At 40.2% G+C, this 19517-nt stretch overlaps 2 pseudogenes; both read right to left on the bottom strand.

Annotated features, from left to right (window-relative positions):
* Window positions 1-11526: 11526 nt before the first annotated feature.
* LOC123953640 lies at window positions 11527-15553 on the bottom strand (annotated as a pseudogene).
* An 877-nt stretch (window positions 15554-16430) lies between these two features.
* On the bottom strand, window positions 16431-18164 carry LOC123953554 (annotated as a pseudogene).
* Window positions 18165-19517: the final 1353 nt, after the last annotated feature.

Raw genomic sequence — 19517 nt, 5'->3', positions numbered from 1 at the left:
ACATAGTGAGAGGAAGGGAACGGAAGAAGGCTTTTGTTTCTGGACCTAAGTTTTGGTTACATAGCTGTGTTCAGTTTGTGAAAGTTCGTCATGTATCACTCAATCCCCAAAGCAACTCTACAAACCTAAATGCCCAACAAGAGCCAAATGGTAAATACATGATGGAACAGTCACACAATGGAATACAATACATTAATGTGAGCGAGCAATTTACAATTACACATGATAGCTGAATCTCAGAAAGTTATAGTTGGAAAAGATGCCAGATACAAAATACTACACTTTGTATGATTCGTTGACAAGAAGTACAAAGCAGATAAAGCTAATCTGCCATTAGATATGAGGATGGTGAGAACTTGGGGACATAATGAAAGATGTCTGAAGTCAGAGAAATGTTCTATTTTACAAGCAAGGTGCTGGTTATATAGGTGTGTTGAGTTTGTGAAAACTCAGTATAGCTTAAAAATTGCAACAGCTCTATGAGAATATAGTTATTACTATTTCCATTTGCAGAGGGGGAGTCTGCGGTTTTGAGCTGATGACCTGAACAAGGTTACATATTTCTTAAGTGGTAGAGCCATGCTGTCAGGGTCCAGGTCCATGATCATTCTGAGGAGTTCCTGTTGCTCCACATCTTGACAGCATTTGATGTCAGTTTTTTTATTTGGGCCACTCTAATAGGTGTGTAGAGGTATCTTGTTATTTGAATTTGCAGTTCCCTAATGACACGTTGAGCATAATTTCATATTATTTGGCAACCACGTATCTTATTTGGTGAGAAGTGTCTGTGCAGATCTTTTGCCTATTTTTACTTTATTTAAAAATTGGTTTTATTTAAATTCACTTTAGTTAACATGCAGTGTATTATTACTTTCAGGGTAGAATTTACTGATTCATCAGTTGCATATAACACCAGTACTCACTCCATCAAGTACCCTCCTTAATGTCCACCAGCCAGTTATTCCATTGCCCCACCTCCTTCCCCTCCAGCAACCCTCAGTTTGTTCCCTATAGTTAAGCATTTCTTATGGTTTGCCTTCCTCTCCATTTTTATCTTATTTTATTTTTTCCTTCCCTTCCCCTATGGTCACCTGTTTTGTTTCTTAAATTCCACATATAAGTGAAATCATATGGTATTTGTCTTTCTGTAACTGACTTATTGCGTTAGCATAATGCAATCTTGTTCTATACACATTGTTGCAAAAGGCAAAATTTCATTCTTTTTGATAGCTGAGTAATAATCCATTATATATATACTTCATCTTTATCATCTGTTGATGCGCATTTGAGCTCTTACCATAGTTTGGCTATTGTGGACATGGTTTCTTTTTTTTTTAAATATTTTATTTATTTATTTGACAGACAGAGATCACAAGTAGTCAGGGAGGCAGAGAGAGAGAGAGGGCAAAGCAGGCTCCCCGCTGAGCAGAGAGCCCGATGCGGGGCTCGATCCCAGGACCCTGAGATCATGACCTAAGCCGAAGGCAGAGGTTTAACCCACTGAGCCACCCAAGTGCCCCGTGGACATGGTTTTTTATAAACACTGGGGTGCAGGTGTCCCTTCAACTCAATATGTTTGTATCCTTTAGATAAATACCTAGTAGTACAATTGCTGGGTCAAAGAGTTTTTAACTCTTTGAGGAATCTCCATACTGTTTTCCAGAGTGGCTGCTCCAGGTTTCATTCCTACCAACAGTGTAAGAGAGTTCCCCTTTCTCTGCATCCTCACCAACATCTGTTGTTTCCTGAGTTGTTAATTTTAACCATTCTGACACATGTGAGGTAGTATCTCATCACAGTTTTGATTTCTATTTTCCTGCCCTTTTGCCTATTTTTAAAATGGATTTTTTATTCTCTTATTATTGAATTTTAAGTATTATTTCTGTATTGTAGATAACAATCGTTTACCAGATATATCTTTTGCAAATATTTTCTCCCACTGTAAGCCTTGTCTTCTCATTCTCTTTGCAGTGTCCATTGCAGAACAGAAGTTTTTAATCTTGGTGAAGTCCACCTTATCAGTTATTTCTTTGATGGTTCAGGCCTTGTGTCTTAAAATAGTCATCGCCAAATCCAGAGTCGCCTAGATTCTTCTCCTGTGTTATCTTCTAGGTGTTTTATAGCTTTGCATTTTATATTCAAGACTGTGCTCCATTTTCAGTTAATTTTTTGATGGGTATAATTTTTTGATGTGTGTAGATACAGTTTTTTGCATGTGGTGTCCAGTGGTTCCAGCATTAACTTTCAAAGACTCTTCTCTCCATTGTATCACTATTGCTCTTTTTCCAAGGATTGGTTGACTATATTTATGTGGGTCTATTTCTGGGCTCTCAGTTTTGTTTTGTTAATCTATTTATCTTTTTTTTTTTCTGGTACCACACTGTCTTGATTGTTGTAACGTTATAGTAAGTCTTGAAGTTGAGTAATTTTGTTCTTCTCCTTTAATTTGTATTGACGATTCTAGGTCTTTGCCCTTGAATATAAATTTCAGAATCAGTTTGTTGAAAGCCACAAAATAACTTGCTGGAAGTTTCATTGGGATTTTGTTGAATCTATAGATGAAGTAGGGAAGAACTGACATCTTGACAATATTGAGTCTTCTTATTCATGAATATAGATTATTGTTCTATTTGTTTAGTTTTCCTAAATTTCTCTTATTAAAGTTCTTTAGTTTACTTCATATAGATCATGTACATATTTTGTTATATTTATACCTACATATTAAAGACTTTGGCTCTAATGTAAATGACATTGTGCTTTTAATTTTAAATTTCATTTGTTTGTTGTTAGTATATAGGAAAACAACTGACTTTGGTATATTAACTTTGCATCCTACAACCCTGTTATAATTCCTTCTACTTTCAGATTTTCTTTTTATTCTTTCAGATTTTTCTGCATGGGCAATCATTTTATAAATGAACAAAGGCATTTTATTTCTTCCTTTCCAATCTGTATATCTTTCATTTTATCTTCTTGTCTTATTGTATTAGCTAGGATTTTAAGTATGACATTGAAAAGGAGTGGTAAGAGGGGACACCTTTACCTTGTTTTTTATCTTAGCAAGAAAGATTTTAGTTTCTGCTTATAAGTGTTTTGTAGATTCAAAAAAAAAATCAAGTTGAGGAAGTTCTCTATTCCTAGTGTGTGAGAGTTTTTATCATGAATAGGTGTTGGATTTTGTCAAACGCTTTCTCCACAATTCTATTGACATGATCATGTGATACTTTTCTTTAGTCTTTGATATGATGGATTACATTAACTGATTTTTGAATATTGGATCAGCCTTGCATCTCTGGAATAAACCCTACTTAGAGCAATTGGTCATGCTGTATAATTCTCTGCTAAATTTAATTTGCAAATACTTAAACTTTTTGTGTCCCTATTTAAGAGGGTTATTAGTCTTTAGTTCTCCTTTTTTGTACTCTTTTTATTTGGTTTTGGTATCAGGATAATACTGGCTTTCCAAAATGAATTAGAAAATATTTGCTCTTTTATTTATAGGTTCTTAAGGGGAAAGTTCAGATTATTGATTTAATGCTTTTCCTTTTTTATAATGTATGCATTTCTTGCTATGTATTTCCCTCTCAGCACTGTTTGAGCCATATACCATAAATTTTGATATGCTCTATTTTCATTTTTATTCAGTTCAATTGGTGTATTTTTTGTTTGTTTCTCTTGAGATTTTCTCCTTGACCTATATCTTACCTATCAGTGTTGTTTAGTATTCAAGTACTTGGAAATTTTCTTGTTGCCTTTATTGATTTCTGTCTGACCCCACTGTTTTTGGAAACACACTTTGCATAATCTCAGTTCTTTCAAATTTGTTTAGGTTTCTTTTATACCCCAGGATACAGTCTATCTTAGTATATGTTTCACCGGTACTTCAAAAAAGTATGTTTTCTACTATTGTTGAGTGGAGTGTTCTATCAATGTCTCTTAGATCTTGTTGGTTGATGGTTTTATTAAGTCCTCCTGTATCCTTCCTGGTTTTCCATCTAGTTGTTCTATCAATTGCTGAGAGAAGACCTTGAAGTCTTCAACTCTAAGTATAAAGTTGTCTATTTCTCCTTGCAGTTCTATCAATTTTTCTCAGATATTTTGGAGCTCTGACATTTGTGCGTGTGTTTTTTTCTTTTTAATACACACACTGAAGAGAGACTTAGTTCAAAAAAAGGACATGAACTTTGTCACATGAAGTGACAAACTGACATGACTGTCAGCACCTGAGAAGGACAAGCATTAAAAGGGCAAAGTACAAAGGGCAAGTTCTTACTTCACTGGACAAATCATCACTCACCAGACACCTCTTAAAATTGCTATTTTTGACTGAAATCTCTGAAATGAATATATCTCTTAAAATAGAAGTCTCCAAATTCTCCACTGCTATTTATTATAATGAGATCTTGAAATGGAGTCAGTCCCAAGGTTCTTAATAATGGCTCCTAAAAATGAGTTTTTAAATGTGAACTAATTTACTTAATTCAGGCATGGCAATTTCCCTTTCCCAAATAAGGATACTGATGCCCAGAACTTTTAAATAATTGGCCAGCGGTCACCCCAGTGTGGCTGAGTCCAAACCAGGAGCCTGTTTCCTCTATCCAAGCAGTCCCTGCTTTTTGGTTCTGAGTCATTCCAAAGACCACATTTGCAAAGTTTGGGTGACTACTTTGTGCTAGGCTTCAAGGGTGATAGAGGACAGGAAGACAGGGGTTTTGATTTCAAGCAGCTCATGATCTTAAAGCCTCAAGTGCTACCATTTAAACACTCATTGCATTCTTGACTGCTTGCAGTATCTTGTCCTCACCTTCTCTCACTTCAGCAGAGAAGGTAAAAGTGAAAAGATGGATTGTCTTTTGAAGGTGTTGATTAATGACTTGGTGAATGTCATGAAGTGAATAAACCACCCATAACTTACACTAGATTGGTAAGAAATGACAGATTGTTTTAAATAGCCAATCCTTCTAGGTCATGTAAAATATCATTTGATTTACAAAGCTAAATGTACCATAGGTTTGAGGGAAAAGGTACATTAGCTTTTCAAAAGCCTTTTAACCCTCGGCCTCCAATGTCAAAGTTTAAGGAAGCACGGTCCTGCCAAGGATGTGAGACACCCCTTGGATCACTGCTTACCTTACTTTTTCAACAGGTGTTTTGCTTGGCATATGATCCTCCCTGCAGAAAACATCTGGTCCTACAGGTCCTTACATAACTTTTTCCCTCAATGCAAATGCTGTCCCTGCCATTTTATGCCTTGGCTCTTGCAGTCCATTATTTATTTAAATCTTTCATTTCCTTTGAGGGTCAGAGACAAGGCACAGCTGCTATGAAGACCTCCCGTTCCAATCCAGCCTGGAGGGATTTCCTCACCTTCAGTACAGAATTTAACTATGTGTACTGCTCGCTCAAAAACATAGGAAGAGCAGAGCATAATGGTTAATACTTCATACTCCTTACGTAGGCATGTCGATTTAAGTTCACCACTGTCTGGGGAAGTTTTTTTTTTTTTTTAAGATTTTATTTATTTATTTGACAGAGAGTGAGAGAGAGAGAGAGAGAAAGCACAAGCAGGAGGTGCAGCAGAGGGAGAGGGAGAGGCAGGCTCCCCATTGAGCAGGGAGCCCAATGAGGAACTCGATCCCAGGACCCTGTGATCATGACCTGAGCCGAAAGCAGAAGCTCAACCATCTGAGCCACCCAGGTGCCCCTCTGGGGAAGTTCTTTAGCTGAGCCTCAGTTTCTTCATCTGAAAATGGGGATAAAACCTCAGGTTAAGTCAGTTCTTATGAAAGTGCTTGAACAACCCAAATGCCCATCAAAAGACGAACGGACAAAAAAAAGTCATAGATACATACAATGGAATATTATTCAGACTTTAAAAAGAACAAAATTGTCACATGCAACAACATGAATGAACCTTGAGACATTATGTTAAGTGAAAGAAATGAGACACAAAATGACAAATGCTGTGTGATTCCACTTACATGAGGTAGTTAGAAAAATTCAATACATAGAGACAGAATATAGAATAGTAGTTACACAAAATGACAAATGCTGTGTGATTCCACTTACATGAGGTGGTTAGAAAAATTCAATACATAGAGACAGAATATAGAATAGTAGTTACCAAGAGCTAGAGGAAGGAGAGAAAGGGGAGTTATTGTTTATTGGATACAGAATTTCAGTTTGGGATGAATGAGAAAGTTCCAGCGAAGGATAGTGGTGATGGCTGCACAGCAAAGTAAAACATACTTTATACCACTGAACTGTACACTTAAAAATGATTAAAATGGTAAGTTGTAACAAAAAAAAGTCTAAAAGTGGGGCGCTTGGGTGGCTCAGTTGGTTAAGCACCAGCCTTCAGCTCAGGTCATGATCCTGGGTCCTGGGATTGAGCCCCCTGTTGGACTCCCTGCTGAGAGGAGAGTCTGCTTCTCCTTTTCCCTCTGCTCTTCTCTACCTCCTCCCCTGCCTGTGCTGTCTCACTTTCTCTCGCAAATAAATAAAATATATATATTTTTTAAAAGTCAAAAAGTACATTATACCACAATTAAATTTTATTTATTTATCTATTTTTTAAAGAAGTAAGTTCTGCTAGAGAGAGCCGGCTGGCTGACTTGAAAGGGCTCACCTTTTGTCACCTGCATGACAAAAGAGTGATTTAAAAATGGATTATGCCAAACAAAAAAAAGACAATTATCATATAGCTTCACTTGTAGGTGGAATATAAGCAATAGGGCAGAGGATCATAGGGCAAGGGAGGGAAAACTGGTGGGAAGAAATCAGATAGGGAAACAGACCATAAGTGACTCTTGACTCTGGGAAACAAATGGAAGGTTGCAGAAAGGGAGTTGGGTGGGGAGATGGGGTGATTGGCATTAAGGAGGGCATATGGTGGGATGGCACTGTGTGTTATATGTAACAAAAGAATCATTGAACACTATATCAAAAACTAATGATGTACTACTGTATGTTGGCTAACTGAATTTAAATTTTTAAAAATCTAAAAAAGTAAACATAAAAATACCGTGGAAAAGGAAGTGCCATACCGTGGAAAAGGAAGGCAGGCACAAGACTGGACCAAATCTCCACGGTTTACTTGGGTGAAAGATAGGTCAGGTCCCCCTAAAAATTATTTTTTAAGTGAAAAACTTCTTCAGAAAAATTTAGACTATATCCATGTGGCAGCTGGGTGGCTCCGTCGGTTAAGCGTCCAACTCTTGGTTTTGGCTCAGGTCATGATACCAGGGTCCTGGGATCAAGCCCCATGTTAGGCTCCATTCTCAGCAGGGAGTCTGCTTGAGGATTCTCTCTTTCTTGCCCTCTGCCCCTCCCCCTGCCTCACTCTCTCTCTCAAGTAAATAAATAAATCTTAAAAATAAATAAATCTTAAAAACAAGAAGGAAAAGTAGGAGAAGAAGGAGGAGGAAGAGGAGGAGGAGGTGCTGAAGGAGAATAAGAGGGGATCCTAAGGAGCTAGAGTGAAGGTCCGGAGAAATAAAACAAGGAGGGAGCAAAAAAACCAAGAACAACAACAAAAGAAAACAACCAAATTCCATAGTGCGTTATTCCTTTGGCGACCAGTATGGGTACCTGGTGCTCTATCCTGCCAGCACGTATTATTACTTTGACATGCTGACTTGGCCGAAGGAAGAAATAGTTTCAAGTTTCTTACCATAGTGCCTCTTACTTCACAGGTTGGGAAACCAATGTGAATGTACTGGCAGCTACTGCCTGTATGTGTCTCAACTACGTGCTCAGATACCAGAGAAATAACAACAGGGTAGATCCAAAAGACCTAGTGAACCCATAGTAAGACACATTTGAACTAGAGCTTTTATCACTTGGTTCCCTATCATCCCATTTTAACTGGAGAATAAGGAAAAGTACTTCAGGTCCCTTGATTCAGTATCAACACAGAGCCATGGTCCCTGTATTCAACTGTTCTTGAAAAGTCTGACAATTCCCTTTTGCCAGTGCATAAGCACCGTGATAAGCAGCTTTAGATCCCTTTGGAGAAGGATCAAGGGAATGTTTACCATAAATACTTGTAGTAACATTGCATTGTCTTTCCTCAAAGGGATCTATCTCTTCTTCAGTGAGTGGGCTTTGGGTCTGTGAAGTGACATATTTAGAAACTGGGTGAAAGAATCTTTCTCTCTGAAAGAAATGCTGGTGAAGGTTTCTGTTCACCAGCTCTCGATGTTTTCCATTTTATTATACAGGTCAAATAATATTCTGGTTGACTTTCCATCTGTCTTCCCCCTAGGAACACCATGACTTATGAGCTGAGAGTCAAAGCATACCAAATACTACTATAGCCTTGCTGCCCAATATGGCGTATACCCTCTTTATTCTAACAGTTAAGAGCTGCCATTGGTCTCTGCCATTCCAGAATCCTACTATTGCCTTGATATTAGGAATCTTAATTCCATGGTAAATCTTCTGTCAATCCCAGCCTGCACAAGACAGTTACCACAGAGTTTGTCAAGTTAACTGATGCTCCTTAGCAATGCTTTCCTCCCTGCTTTAGTGAAAGAAGTGTTCTTTGGGTCCTCCTAGGGAATACTGTCCAGTGCCCATTTCTCTGATCACAAATAATAAATTCATTCTAATATTTTTACCTCCCTGAATCTTTGGATGCCTTCCTCAATTCCATGCCAAGGCCATTCCAGCATCTCCACCTAGTAATCCTAGGCTATCATGGTATGAAATCTTCAAAGAGCCTTCCCAGCAGCATGTTGGATGGGATCCTGGTTTCCTTTGCCAGAATACTGAGCTCCAAGTCATGAAGGAGTGGCCCCAATAATAATAAGCTATAATCCGCCCAGTTTCCTAACCCTGCCTCCGCATGACCATTCCCAATGCAGTTTTCTCAAGATCCCTACACATATGTGTCCCCCAGATTCTTGAAATATTCCTATTAACAAGGTCCTGCAATAATTTTGGTACCTAAGCCTCTTCCTCTCAGAATGAGTGTGGTACTTCTGCTCTGGGGGCTATGTTGTATTCTTACTGTAGCTGTCAGTTTTGTTTTGTTTTTTTTTTTAAGATTTTATTTATTTATTTGACAGACAGAGATCTCAAGTAGGCAGAGAGGCAGGCAGAAATAGAGGAGGAAGCAGGCTCCCCGCCGAGCAGTGAGCCCCATGCGGAGCTCGATCCCAGGACCCTGGGATCGTGACCTGAGCCGAAGGCAGAGGCCTCAACCCACTGAGCCACCCAGGTGCCCCAGTAGCTGTCAGTTTGAGGAAGAAAAGTACAATCGTGAGAAAGACCCGCCTCAGATATGACCCTTCAAATGTCCCCAGACAGGGGCAAGTTGCTCTCTTCTATAAAGGTCAAGAGCTAGTGGTTAGAGAGCTGGTACAGTTGCCGGTATGGAAAAAGGCAGTCCAGTTCATTTACTTTAGATCTATGAGAAGCTGGTTCTATTCTAATGGACTGACATTGGCGGGGACACCCTATATTCTTTCTGGTAAGGTTTGCGCCATTTAGAAAGTTAGTAAAAGTATGTAAAATCCTGGGTTGTCTGGCTGACTCTGTCAGTGAAATGTATGACTATTGATCTTGGGGGTTTATGAATTTGAGGCCCATGTTGGGTGTAGAGATTACCTAAAAAGTCAAGTCTTAGGGGAAAAGAAAGACTATAAAATCCTAACATATGAACAACGTACAAATATGTAATCAAGTTTATTAAACACTCCACAAAGAGGAGGATACCAAACTGATAGGACTAAGTACACCTCCGAGCAGAGTTAACAACGGGTCACATTTTATTCAGATTCGGTGTAGCCTAGAGTCAGGACACAACAGAGGGAGACAAGGAGAAGGCCTTGGGCAAGTAGAGGAGCTTGGATGCATTTTTTAGATTTTGGTTAAAGAAAAAAAAAAAAAACCTTGGAAATGGATGTTCAGTGCTTTTCATTGAAATTATAGTCAAAGCTGCCTTGTCTCCACTGTAGCACTATAAACCCTCCAACCCGTGGTCATTTCCAACCACAGGCAGACATTGTGATTGAAGGTGTCTATGTATGTAAACAGGTGAGCAGCTGTGAATAAAATTTAGCGAATTTAGAATTCTGTGTCTACGGTGATTTTTTGAAATCTTCTTATTTGAAATCTAGTTTAAGGAAGAAAAAAACCTTTGGTAGTTTAATTGAAAACATTCGGACTGAGGAATTTGTGGAATTTGCCCTAAAACATTCTTTTCAATAATTTAGTTGTACTGCAAGCAGTTTAAGCAAAACTATTTGGACTTAGTGTTTTAGGAAGTTATGCCCTCCACAGAGAAGAATCTGGTCATTGTGATGCCATCTTAGCCATTTTCCTGATGAGAGGGAATCAATTACTGCTTGACGGGGGGGGGGGGGAGGGGGGGGGAACTTACCCAGATAGTTAAATTCTTTGCTCGCTCGCAGTAGGAATGGGGTGAAATAACCTTTAAGTTAAGAAATTTGGAACAAAGAGAGGAGCTGATACAATATCTGGGACAAAGGTGAGCCTAAGATTCAGAGAAAAGACCTAAATGTTAATATGTAGTAAGGGAGCAATCTTGCCTATGGGAAAGGAGGGAACAGTCTAATGTAACAGAAGTATCAAAAATGCTTAATCTGGTCTCTAATACAAAGTAAACATTGTCTTTTCCAGAATAAAGGCAGAGCTTGAGAACAGCTTTTCCTCCATACTCTCTGTCCTACTCTTTTTTTTTTTTTAAGATTTTATTCATTTATTTGACAGACAGAGATCACAAGTAGGCAGAGAGGCAGAGAGAGAGAGAGAGAGAGAGAGAGGAGGAAGCAGGCTCCCTGCTGACTGGAGAACCCGATGCAGGACTTTATCCCAGAACCCTGGGATCATGACCTGAGCCGAAGGCAGAGGCTTTAACCCACTGAGCCACCCAGGGGCCCCCTCTGTCCTATTCTTAACTGGAATAGTATTTGATTACTGTCCACAACTTATTTGTTTTATATTTAAGAATTTTTTTTTAAAAAGGGCCGCGCCTGACTGACTCATTTGGAGGAGCATGTGACTCAGTCACAGGGTTGGGAATTCGAGCCCTATGTTGGGTGAAGAGATTACGTAAATAAACACACTTAAAAATAAATAAATATTAAAAGCCGTGGAGTTTTAAAATTCATCAAAATACAACCAGTCTTACACTTTATCTATTTCTTTTGCCCCTGACCACAGATGTATCAATTTAGATGCAGTTTTAAGTGTTAATCCTTTTACTAAAAAATCATAAGCATCTTCTCTAAGTTACTACAGTCTTGTAAATAATATGCTTACAAAATTAAGTTTAATGGTGGTTTCCCTTATAAAAGATGCTACTTTGTCATTCTAAGAAATTTACAATTAGGAAAAGTCAAAAATTAGAAGGAAAAAAAGCACCTATAGTCTCACCAAATATAAATTCACTCACTGTCTGTATTTTGGAATCATTATTACAATATTTAATCACTGAGTAATTTTTAATCTTTTTTTTTAGGTGTCTACAATTTACTTTTAATATAATCTAAACAGATATCATTTAGAAACTACCAAGAAAAATTTATGTGTAAGAGTTGATGTTACTGTGGCGCCTTGGTGGCTCAGTGGATTAGGCCTCTGCCTGCAGCTCTGGTCATGATCAGGATCCTAGGATCCAGCCCCTCCAGGCTCTCTGCTCAGCAGGGAGCCTGCTTCCCCCCTCTCTCTCTCTGCCTGCCTCTCTGCCTATTTGTGATCTCTATCTCTCTCTGTCAAATAAATTAAATCTTAAAAAAAAAAAGTTGATATTATTGCATTTGGGTAAAGCTGGCAAGTTCTTGCTACTAGCATAGATCAGGAAACACCTCGGAGGAAACCTAATATATTGGAATAGATGTTGTGGCATTTAGCCCCCAATGTGATAGCTCTGAGAGACAACTAAAATTGTCAATGTTTGGTACTAGATGTAAAGCTTCATCTGTTACTCTGCAACCTTTAAGACTTCTTATGCATCTTATATCTAAATTCTTAAGGAGTCTGTCATCTCATAAATCCAAGTCTTCTGGAAAAGTCTGCAGTGCCAGACTTGCAAACAAAACATCAGTCTCTAGCTCACCAAAACGCAGTTTGATGCCTCTTCAACAGCCTTTTACACGTATCCCTAGTCTGTAGGATCTAAATGTGAAAATTGTTCCTCCAACATTTTCAATTACAGATTGTGGAAAATTTTTGCTTTCACTGATTTCTAGGATCCACTCTTTTACCAGGTTATTTAATTTTCCCCAAATTAAAATCCTGCGCTGCAGTTCGTCTTCCTCTTCAAAACCCCCAAAGGGTTGCAGAGTCTCAGTTGGTATCTGTGTTAGTAGGCAGTGTCCTTGGGGGCTGCTAAGCTGATCCGAGAGGTAAGGTCATAGTGCTTCTGGGGCTTAAGTGTTTGCTGTGATCCCTGCTCTTTAACTGGAAACAGCAAGGTGTCCTCAGCGGGCACCGCCCAGTAACTTCTCCGCCCCCCATGCCAGGCCCTCCTGCAGCTGATCCATTGAGGTTGGTGGGTGGAGGCGGGGCGCCTGAGGGCCACAGCCCAGAGTCCAATCCCCTTCCCTCCCCCACGCCCCACCACCGCTCCCGCGGCTTTCAGCCCTTCTCCTTCCCCTTAGTCTTAACATGGCCCGCGAGTTTTTGGTGGTTTTTTTTTTTAATTATTGGTATGTATTTGTATATTTATATATAATTATGTATATATTTCATTATAATAGATGATTGTGTTGAGATTCCTGGAGGGAAGTAGGGGCTGAAGGGGGTGGTAGGATTGGTTTGTGGTGGTGTTTAGTGCTGTTCTAAAATCTTTCTCCTTGGAAGCATAGGGTAGAATTCTATTTCTCCACCCTCTTGAAGTCAACCTTAACTTTACCTAATGGGATAGGAGCAGGAATGGTGTGTGTCTGTTGCAAGCAAGCGGGAGCACTGAAAAGTTTGTCGGGCTTCTTTCCTCCTGCCTGATGTGGAAAGTACCGGACAGTGGAAGTTGCATCAGCCTGAGTCTTTGTGTAAGGAGGAGGCAGAACAGAAAGAGCGGGAACCTCGAAAAGGTGTTTAAAGAAAGTATGAGATTACTAGGTACAACGGTGTGACAAGATATAGGGAAACTATAGAAGCTGGAGGCATACCACAGGGCTAGCTACAGGAGGACACCTACTGTCTCTGCACTGGAGAGGGCAAGAAGAGGGAAGAATGGCTGAAACCAATGAGAGTACAGCAGCAGGAGAGAGCTGTGGCCTTTGGTGTAGGAATGCATAAGCTGTCACCTCTCCAAGAGGTGATCAAGGGAATCAACCCACCAGTGTTTCTCTGCCCTCCCATTTTCCAGTCTCCTGCCAATCCTTCCCATTGGCCAAACCCAGCTGGAAACCTGGTTAATGCTGTGCATAAAAGTTGGGATCTTAGGGCACAGAGCAGAGTGTGAAAAGATGGTGAATGGATCTGAAAGAGCAAATGAAGGCTCTGTTCCAAGTCAACCCGCCCTCCTTTTCCCCCTCAGTGTCCACTATGATTCCTTTTTTTTTCTTCCAGGTGAAAAATTCTTTTCCCAGCAAACAGGTTACACACCCAAAGTCCCATCAGCTGGTATAGCCTCCCCAGGTGTTATCAGTTAAGTCATTTTCACACCTGAAACCTAAGACATTAACCACAACCAGTGCTCTCCACTGTGGATCTTTTAAAAAGAAGAAAGAGAGATAGTCAATTAGTGTAAAACACTGTTGCCATTGTCTAACATGGACAATATCCAGCAGTATGGCCCTCTGGCCCCTTAACATCCATGTGATTCATTAACTTGTGTGCTTTGATTATTAGACAATTGGAGCGCCCTGGAAGAAAATGGCTTGCAGGTGAAAATGGGGCCAAGAAAGAATTGGACTAGGGTAGCAAGAAAGAATGACAAACCAGGGGCACCTGGGTGACTCAGTGGGTTAAGCCGCTGCCTTCAGCTCAGTCATGATCTCAGGGTCCTGAGATTGAGTCCCATGTCGGGCTCTCCGCTCAGCGGAGAGCCTGCTTCCCTTCCTCTCTCTCTGCCTGCCTCTCTTGTGAATTCTCTTTGTCAAATAGATAAATGGAATCTTTAAAAAAAAAAAGAATGACAAACCAGGAGCTTCTGAGCTGAGTTGTCTTTATCATCAGGATCCAATTATAAAGGACACAGTCCTGATCAGCAAACTGTAGCCCATCTTTAGAGGGACATAGGATCCAGAGAAGGGACTTAAGTAAAAAGGAGGTGAGGTGGTGGTTATCAGGCTAACAAGCTGGTCTTCGGGGTGAGGGTAGGGAGTACTAATTCTATCTGGTAACAGCCCAGAAGTTCGAGGAGACAAGCCTCTTCTAGCAGGGTTAGATAAACAGGAAGCAACCCAATGCTCATGCAACACATTGTCATTCCATAAATATTGAGCATTATTTTGGGTCGTGTATCATCTTGAAAACTGGAGGTATGATGTTTAAAAAATAGGGAAGAAAATCCTTGTCTTTATGGAGCTTGGGTAGAAGTGAGGAAGGCAGAAGTCAGATACACTCATTGAAATGGTTCATTCATTGATAATACAGAAAACATGCCATGGGGAACTCTGTGCCAATATTCAAGCACACGCCGGGGCCCTACGTAGTCCGGAAAGTAGGGAAAGACCTTTCAGGGAGACGGATGTATCTGAATGTGTCCCAAGATCATTAGTGGCCAGTTGTGAGAGCACTGGACCATTTCCAGACACCAGCCCATCTTGGTGAAAGGGCTCCCCATCACTAACCCACAAGCCTTGACTCTGCCAAGCTGCAGGCCTGCACAGGACAGAGCCAGATGGAAGACTGACCCTGGAAGAGTCCAGAAGAGACATAGCTGGGAATGGTTACATGTGGTGGCTCCAATTCCATTTCCTCCATGAGTCTAATATTTTACTCTATGTGTGTGTGTGGCGGTGGCGGGGGGTGGTGCAGGGACACTTTTCTGTCTCTGTCTCCGCTGCTATTTCCTTGTTTGCTCCAATATTGTGTCTGTAAACCATTAAAAGTGAATCTCGGATACTTGAGGCAAATGCTAAACTTTCTCACGTCATTCCTGCCTCTTCTTTCTCTTTGTGGTTCCTGTGTCTGCTCAGATTTCATTCATTTTGTGTGGTGGCTCAGAGAACTCTGAAGCCCTATGAACCTAGGTCCCAGTGCTGGCTTCACCAGTCACCAGCTGTGAGACCTGAGGTAAGTTCCTTTCTGTCCCTTAGCTTCAATTTCCCTGGCTATAAACAGAGGCTAATAACAAAATCTCCCTCACAAGGCTAGTGTGGGAACAGAACAACTCTAGTTGTTATTCAGTTTTTCCACTCAGACCTGACAGCAAAATCTAGATCCCAAACTTTGCCACTCATCCTCCAGTACTCATCCTGCAGTACTGACTGCAGTTACTCTCAGGGCTGCTTCCCATAAACACCTCATCCCGTGCTGGGCTGTAGGACGCCATGACAGGTTTGGCCATGAAGTCCCCGCCCCTGGGGATATCAGGCAGCTCCTCCTCATCGTTCTTCTCTCCATTCCTTCTCATGCCTTAAATGGTTCCTAATATGGATATAAGGTTTTGTGTGGTTCTCCCCATATGTATGGAAGAATTTTATGTAAACTCTTCTTAATTTAAAAGTCACACAAATATAATGTCACACATTTCTATATCTGAAAAAAAAAAAAAAAAAAAAACCAACCCTAACAACTGAAATGGCATTAAGTGGCTTTGTACTAATGCTAATGTTTTCTATGGGTCTATGGGCCTGGATGGGAATGAAACGGTTCCCCAGCCTGGAACTAGATGATCTCCTGAGGTTCTTTTAGAGATATGAAATGCAAACTAATGACAAAATAATGAGTTCTAGGCTACATGATGTGCAAGGTATGTGTCCAGGCTTTGTTGGTAGGGTCAAGATGTTCTTGGCCAGTAATTCAAGAAAAGAGAGTGTAATGGTCTATAATCCTTTAATTTTTTTTAGGATTTATTTATTTATGCTAGTTTCTTACTTGATCTCTGGATGTAACAATAGAGTTCCTGATTAGGCACAACACATTTTTAATTGCAACACCAAATGCAATTTAAGCTAACATTTTTCTAAACTTTTTTAGGGGAAGCAATTTATATTTATGGATGTTTCGAAGATAGTACAAAGATAAATTACATAGATAGCACAGAGATAAGTTACAAAGATAGTACATAGAATTCTTGTACAGATATTTCTTGGAGATCCTGCTGGTTTGGTTCCGGACCCACCACAATAAAGCAGGTATCACAGTTAAACAGGTATCACAGTAAAACACAGTAAAACAAGTCAAATGAATGTTTTGGTTTTCCAGAGCATATTCAAGTTATGTTTACACTACACTGCAGTTTGTTAAGTGTGCAATACCATTATGCCTATAAAAAGAATGTACATACCTTAATTTAAAAATACTCTATTGCTGAAAAATCTCAATGAGTCATCTGAGCCACCAGCAAATTGTAATCTTTTTGTGGGTGGAGGGTCTTGCCTCGATGTTGATGGCTGCTGACTGATGAGGGAGGTGGCTGCTGAATGGTAGGTGGGTTCTGGCAATTTCTTAAAATAAGACAGCAATGAAGTTTACAGCACCATTTAACTCTTCCTTTCACAATTTCTCTGTAGCATGTGATGCTGTTTGATAACACTTTACCCAAAGTAGAACTTCTTTTAAAATTGGAGTCAGTCCTCTGAAACCCTGCTGCTGCTAAGTGTGTGTCATACTCTAAATCCTCTATTTTCATTTCAACCATCTTCACAGCATCTTCACTGGGAATAGAGTCCAGCTCAGGAAACCACTGTCTTTGCTCACCTGTAAGAAGCAACCCCTCGGCCGTGAAAGTTCGATCAGTAGATCGCAACCATCCATTCACATGTTCAGGCTCCCTTGCTGTTTCCACCACATCTGCTGTTCTGCCTCCACTGGAGTCCTGAGCCCACCAGGTCATCCATGAGGGCTGGGATCAACTTCTTCCAGACTCTTGTTCACGTTGATATTGTGACCTCTTCCCATGGATCATGAATGTTCTTAATGGCATGTAGAATGGTGAATCCTTTCCAGAAAGTATTCAATGGACTTTGCCCAGGTCCATCAGAGGAATCACTATCCACGGCAACTGTAGCCTTATGAAATGTATTTCTTACATAGTAAGACTTGAAAGTCGAAATTGCTCTTTGAACCACAGGCTATAGAATGAATGTTGTATTAGCAGACATTAATCTTGTTGTCCACCCCCATCAGACCTCTTGGGTGACAGGTGAGTTGTCAATGAGCAGCAATATTTTAAATGGAATTTTTTTTTTTTGAGCAGTAGTTCTCAACAGTGGACTTAAAATATTGGGTAAACCATGTTGTAAACAGATGTGCCGTCATTCAGGCTTTGTTGTTCCATTTATAAAGCACAGGCAGAGCGAATTTAGCATAATTCTAAAGAGTTCTGGGGTTTTCAGAATGGTAAGTGAGCAGTGGCTTCAACTTCAAGTCACCAGCTCCATCAGCCCCTAACAAGAGAGTCAGCCTGTCCTTTGCAGCTTTGAAACAAGTCAGCGGCATCTGGTCTCTAGCAATGAAAGTCGTACATGGCATCTTCTTCCAATAGTTTCATGTAGGTTGAAAATCTGTGGTTTAGTGTAGCCACCTTCATGACTTATCTAAGCTACATCTTCTTGATACCTTGCTGCAGCTTGCACTTTTATTTTATGGAGATGGCTTCTTTCCTTAAACTTCACGATCCAACCTCTCTTAGCTTCAGATATTTTTCCTGCAGCTTCTTCACCTCATTCAGCCTTCACAGAATTGAAGAGAGTTAGGGACTTGCTCTGGATTACGCTCTGGCTTTAGGGAATATTGCAGTTGGTTTGATCTTCTACACAGACCGCTGAAACTCTCTTCATAGCAGTAATTAGGCTGTTTTGCTTTCTTATCATTCACGTGTTCACTGGAGTAGAACTTTCAACTTCCCTCAAGAACTTTCCCCCCGGCATCCACAACTTGGCTGATTGGCTCAAGAGGTCTAGACTTCAGCCTGTCTCAGCTTTCGACACGGTTTCTACAATAAGCTTTGTCATTTCTAGCTTTTGATTTAAAGAGAGAGATGTGCAACTTTTCCCTTCCCTTGAACACTTAGAGGCCATTGTACGGTCTATGAACTGGCCTAATTTCAGTATTATTGTGTCTCAGAGAATGGGGAGGCCCGAGGGGAGGGAGAGACATGGGAGACTGGCCCATCAGTGGAGCAATCAGAACACACACAACATTTCTCAATTACGTTTGCTATCTTAATAGGACACAGTTTGTGGTACCTCCAAAACGGAGCACCAGAGTAACATCAAAGATCACTGATCACAGATCACCATGACAAACAGAACAGTGATGAAAAGTTTGAAGTAGTGTGAGAATCACCAAAATGTGACACACAGACCAGGAGTGAACAAATGCTCCTGGGAAAATGCCACCAGGAGTGAACAAATGCTCCTGGGAAAATGCCGCCGGGAGATTTGCTCAACACAGTGTTGCCACAAGCCTTCAATCTGAAAAGAACACAGCCTCAGCAAAGTGCAATTAAGTGAGATACACCCTGATAGCTTTCACGCAGCTTCCCTTAATGTTGTTACATTGCATGTGAGCAGGTCCCTTCATCAAACCTAAGAAATTAAAATTGGCACAGCACTATTAACTAAACTTCAGCCTTCATGAGAATTGCAACCATTTCCCACGCATGCTTTTTTCTGCTCCAGTCAGTAGGCTTCAGTAGGGCGCTACGTTGCATTTAGTCACGGTATTTCTTTTGTCTCCTCCAACTGGGACAATTTCTTAGTCTTGCCTTGTTTTTCATGCACTTGATACTTTCAAGGAGCACTAGCTGGATATTTTGTATAATGTCCCTCAATTTGGTTTTGTCTGATGTTTTCTAATGATCAGACTGTGGTTGCCAGTGTTTTAGAATATCACAGAGATGAATGCCTTTCTCATTGTATCATATCAGGGTTACACAATATCAACATGTCCTAATCATCTTACTACTGCTGCTGTAAACTTTGATTACTTGGTTAAGGTGATATCTGTCTGCCAGGTTTCTCCACTGTGATATTACTAGGTTGTGGGTTTCTTCTCCTCTTTTCATACTCTTTCCATTAGAAGTCATTTACTAAATCTACTTAGCATTTGAGAGCTGGGAAAATAAATGACTCCTTCTAGAGGTGGGATTATCAAAACATCTGTGAACATATGCTAAAAACCACCAAAACATTTAACAAATATTTGGGGGGAGATAATTTGAGACTATGCAACTCTTTTGTTCCTCTTCAAAGTTTCATCCCCAAACCTTGTCCACAATAATTATTACTGTGATGTTCAAATGGTAATTTTTTCTCTTGCCCTCATTCCTTCTACATATATTATTTGGAATTTTGGAGTTTTTCTGTAAAGAAGGGCTTCCATTCTCCCTCAGTAGTTAGCATGTATGTAGATGTAAGAGCTTGTCTGCT

The sequence above is a fragment of the Meles meles genome, chromosome 1 (assembly GCF_922984935.1).
Source record: "Meles meles chromosome 1, mMelMel3.1 paternal haplotype, whole genome shotgun sequence".
Lineage (NCBI taxonomy): Eukaryota > Metazoa > Chordata > Mammalia > Carnivora > Mustelidae > Meles > Meles meles.
The sequence above is the reverse complement of the archived record's forward strand: the minus strand, read 5'-3'. Positions and strand labels throughout refer to the sequence as shown.